The sequence below is a fragment of the Pteropus vampyrus genome, unplaced genomic scaffold (assembly GCF_000151845.1).
Source record: "Pteropus vampyrus isolate Shadow unplaced genomic scaffold, Pvam_2.0 Scaffold197, whole genome shotgun sequence".
Taxonomy (NCBI): Eukaryota; Metazoa; Chordata; class Mammalia; order Chiroptera; family Pteropodidae; genus Pteropus; species Pteropus vampyrus.
The window spans coordinates 2,272,913-2,277,888 of NW_011888978.1; the positions used below are offsets into that span (position 1 = coordinate 2,272,913).

Here is a 4,976-nt window from a genome sequence, read left to right on the forward strand (position 1 = left end):
TCAAAATCTGAAAGAAGTATTTTCCTTTTTAAAAACGACTTTTCCTTCTGACCATCTGTCCACCCCACAGCTGCCCAACCCCAACCCTGCCCATCGGCTAACCGCCCTGCCAACCTCCAATCCGGAGGTTGTCAGTCTGATTCCAGAGCACACCCCTCTCTTCTGAAAACAACCCAGCAACTTTCCTCTTCATCACTGGCCCTTCTGACACAAGCCCATCACTCTCCTTCAGGTCACCGATGGAATCCTGGCGAATAACTGCCCTGGCCTTGTTTCTTCTTTTCTTCATCACCCACTCTCTTCACCCTCTGGCTTCTACCTCCTCAGCTCTACCATTTCTTCAAGCTCAGCACGGCCTTTCCCTTCCTCCTGGCTAACCTGGACGAACACCCTCTCTGACTCCCGGCTGTCTCATCTGAAAGCTGCGGGGCGGGGGGAGTAGGAGGAGAGGCTATCTGGAGCAGTAAGTGAGAAGCTGTACATGGAATACTTAGAACAGCACTGAGGATATGCAAATGGAAGGTGGTATTAAACATATGTTCAGGCAAAGTAACATTATCGTTTTCCACAATATCCCAGTAAACAGTCAGAGCGCCTGAGGGTGCCCAGCACCAGAGTGACCTCTCACTAGCTTGCAGAAGGCCACAAGCATGCAGACACCTCAGAGGGTGGCACCTGGGGCCAGCCAGACCTTGAGAAGAAGCCCCTTCCCACAGTTACAAAAGACTTGATAAAATAATAAAACAATAAAAATACACACAAAAACAGAAAAGAATCCAACACCCTTAGGGCTGAGTGGTGTACTGGGATGGAAAGCAAGTGGTATGTTGAGGACAGTGAAACGTGAAAAGGACAAGCAGATCAGAGCTTCAACAAAGTCCTTTATTCCTGTAAGAAATACTTTGGGATACAGAATGTGAAATGTCTGGAACATAAAAAAAACAAAACCAGAATACTAAAACATGATGCCTCGACCTGTCCTACTCCCACATGCACAAACTAGAGTGAGAGGAACCACGCTGGGTGGGGTGAGGAGTCTACAATGAAGGTGACTTGTTTTCACAGCTCTGCAGCCTCTTGGTGCCGTGCAAGAACCTGGCAAATATAAAAGGATCCAGGATTATTCAAGGTCAGAGACAAGTACTCTTTTCCCCCGGCTGGGACTGGCAGCACATACCATTTTAAACAGGCCCTCCCTATGAGGCGGGGGCGTCACAGTGCTGCCTCGGCCAACAGCCAGATGACTGACCCATTTGAGCTCCTAAAGTGGCATCTCAGATATGTTTATCTATGCTGCAGCACTCCATTTATGAAAAGTACTTTTAACTACTAAAAAATTTTGTGGCTGACCTTTAAATAAAAGGTCTAAATAAGGTGACAGTTTTTCAGCTTCTAAGACATGTTGGCTAACATCCAAAGGATGATCAACTGACACAAGTAGGAGGTCCCCAAGCAATGCCAACTGCCATCTGTCTACAATACATTAACAAGGCAGAAGGTGAAAAGCGAAGGCCATGCAAAAGCCAGCCATCAGTGAGGCTTGCTATCTAGGGACAGGAGTCTAGTTCCTCTGCAGACGAGCTCATTAAAACTAAGGACAGACAGACACACACAGAAGCACCTGAGCTTTTCTTCTTCCCTTACATAGGAGAAGAGGAGACGGTGACTGCAGAGCCTTTTCAAGCCTAGCTGTGAAGGACAGAAGCTGTAGGGTGATGTTTGGAGATGGGACTGAAAGAGTTATGAAAACTGGACTAAGAAGTGCCTGAGCACAATGACACGTGAATGTGCAGAGACAGAAAGACCACCACCTGCAGGGAGCAGAGAGTCAACAGAGCAAGGTCCTCTGGAAGGGAGGAGCTGACATGCAGAGGCCCATCAGGACAAAGCTGCCAGGGTGGGTGTGCAGGAAGCTGGGTCAGGAAGTTGTCTCACAGCCATCACTTTCTCTGTGAAGGTGATCGTGAAGTTATCTGCCAAGAGCGAGGGCCAGGAGAGCCAACCAGGGAGTGAGAAGGGCTCTGTAGCACCCTCTGGGAGGCAGGAGGAACCAGAGCTGCCTGGCAGCAAGAGCAAAAGAAAGACGTAGCTGAGTTCCACTTCTGCTCTGTGTCAAAGACCTAACAGACATAGCGGGTAGAACAGGGTATCCAGGCAGAGGGAACAAAGCAGCAGCACAAGGCAAGAGTTAATTCGAAGGTGCCTGAGAGGAATCCAGTGTCAATAAGAGGCTTGGAGAAGAATGGCAGTAAAGATGAGTACTTGTGTGGAGCCATCTTAGGTCAGTGGTTCTCCACTGGACACATCTGTACTTCTCAGCGCTGGGGGTGGGGGTGCTACTGGCATCTACTGCTGGAGCCAGGGATCCTGTTAAATGTCCCATAGCACACAGGATGGCCCCCCGCCCTTCCACCCAACAAAGAATGATCTAGTCCCACAAGTCAACAGTGCCAAGGCTGAGAAACCCTGCTCCAGGTGAAGAGTTGTCAACTTCAGTCCCCCAGAATGTTACTCAATGTGCGAAGTTAACTTTTACCACACCTGAGAATCATGATGATGTCCCCACTGCAGAGAGGTGAAATGTTTTGCTGAGCAGTGTGTGCAATGCAGCTCAGAGAAAGCTACAACTTACTGAGACTTAAGAGGCGAGAGCAATAAACACCAACCTGCTCCAGAGCAAAAGGGACACCGTGAAGTCTGCAAAAACTCTAATATTCAAATGCAGACCACAAACACAGAGACTGAGATGAATCCTCGGGTGGTAGGTGCAGCCACAGAGATGGCTAAAGTCACCCAGAGCTCTGGACTTTCATGAGGGTGGCCGTGAGAACCACGCAGGTACCTGTCAAACACAACGTGCTTGGCTGCTCTGTGCAAGTGTTTCTGAAAGCGCCCCATTGATTCCAATGCAGTCAGGTTTAGAAAGCACTGGACTAAATTAAGAAAAAAGAGAACTGACAGTGAAACTTTGGAAAAGCCAATGCTTAAGGGATGGAGAAAATGGGAAGCAAGCTCTCCACAATCTCCTATACTGGGCTGAGGCCCCCTGAGGAGGACACTCATGTTAGTGCAGACCATGAACAGTTTTGGGCGCCTTTGTTCTTAAGCCTCTGAATTGAAATAGGAAGATGAAGAATTTAGAAAGACATGGCTTTCTTCCTGGTCATTCTGGTGTCAAAAGAAATCTGTATAGGTAAAAACAGGTATTTTTTAAAAAATAGGTTTTTTAAAAGCAGGTAACAGCTGACTGCTTTATGATATACCCTACTGGTCTTTTTCCTGATCTGTAAGTGTTATGTGTATGTGTATTTCCTTCTGCCTCATGTTTTAGACTGTAAAATACTTCAACTGAAGAAAAACTGGTAAATAATTTAATTTCCTGTGAAACAGCTTACAAGTAGTTTTATAGATTTTCCTTTATATATAAACTACAACAACTTGATTTCCAGAATCTTGGTTTTCTGGAATTATTCTTAAGTGCCAAAATTTTTTTAAAAACCTATCTTTCTACCGGGACTGGGCTCGGACACATGTGACATATAAACACAGTGAATGGATGAATGACTAGATAGAAAACAAGTCTTTCTAGGCTCAAAATAGATCACTTTGTGAATAAGTAAAATAATACCAGTAGGCTCATTAAAATATCTGCTACTAATTACTTTATTCATTCACACGTTCTGCATTGCAAGAAGTCTTGTTAGAGTTGAGAGGATGTGTTGTAAAGGACAGGGCAAAGGAAGAGGAAAAACCTTTGATTTTAGGCTTCTCAACAGGTGGTTTCATATTTTTCCAACTAACACTCGGAGCTGTATTGTAATGTTTCACACTCCTGCGCATGGGGCAGCACCACGGTAGAAATCAACGTGCTAAATAAAGAAAATGTGCTCCTGCGGGACACTGAAGGGCAGTAGGTGAACACCGACCATCCTTTTGGAGGGAGGTCTATGTCAGCTTGGCCGTTTATGAATCATGTGGCCCTAGCACACATGGTTGGCTTCACTACCTTTAGTGAACACGGGGAGAAACCCTGACCTCACAGGAGACAGGAAATGCAAACTGCAAGAGTGGCACACCTATCCGTGTCACCACTCTACATAACCCAGGTTCAGAAAATGACAGCCTGCATCCCCAGAGTTCTGGCACCCTGGCTGCATGAGCACTGCTGAGGCTTTGTTGGAGGGCCTAGTGACATGCTCTGATTCAAGGAGGAGACAGTGGCTAGTTCTGAAACCTACACAACTCACAGAATTAACCATTTTGACCTCAGTATTCTTTAGCCTATGGATGTGTCCGGAGGTTGTACCTTGTGTTTCTCATCACCAGAGAAAGGCCTGTGCATCAGTCTGGCTGGGGGAGCACAGTTCACTGCTAAGTGCAACTCCCACTACGTGCCCTGTGCATTGAGGTAGCTCTCAAAAGCACATGGGATACCCATTCTGAGAAGGAGACATACAAACTGCATTCCTTTTTAAACAAAGAAAGGTGACATACTTGCAGGGCAGAATCCGGACAACATCATTCTGCTTATAGCTCTCTATGCAGACGGCACAATGATCAAAGTCTGGCTCTGTTTCCTGAAACAAAAAGCACAGGAACCAAATCACAGGCCAAAGTCAGAAGTGCCTGAACGGAGGGCAAACAATCCAGGTCAGAAGAGTCCGGTGGCAACTACAGGAAACAAGTGACTCTAATGTGAAAAGTTATGAAAAAAATTTAGTGCTTCCATTTGCTTAACTACACCAACCCAAATTATATCTAAGCTCGTCTATTTTGTTTTTAAACTATATTGTAGTAATTAATACTAATTCTGTTTGTGAAACGTCTTAGAAATCAGAATCGTAATTTTTTTCCAAGATTCAAACCAGCTGTCATCTGGCCCATGTGCGTATCCTCTCCCCACTCTTGCGGCATGGCTACTCTGGTCTTGTGGGTGTCCCTGCACACCTGCTGCAATCTGGGCACTCCCCAGGAGG

General features: G+C 46.1%; 1 protein-coding gene and 1 long non-coding RNA gene across 2 annotated transcripts in view; both read right to left on the reverse strand.

Moving 5' to 3' along the window:
* The window catches only part of RNF130 (ring finger protein 130), a 95,429-nt gene that overhangs the window by 17,074 nt on the left and 73,379 nt on the right, over positions 1 to 4,976 (reverse strand). The window lies entirely within an intron of this gene.
* On the reverse strand, positions 862 to 4,598 carry LOC105299975. Its single transcript, XR_896565.2, has 2 exons — positions 4,495 to 4,598; positions 862 to 1,095 (listed from the first exon to the last, which is right to left on the reverse strand). It is a non-coding gene; the product is annotated as an uncharacterized LOC105299975 (long non-coding RNA).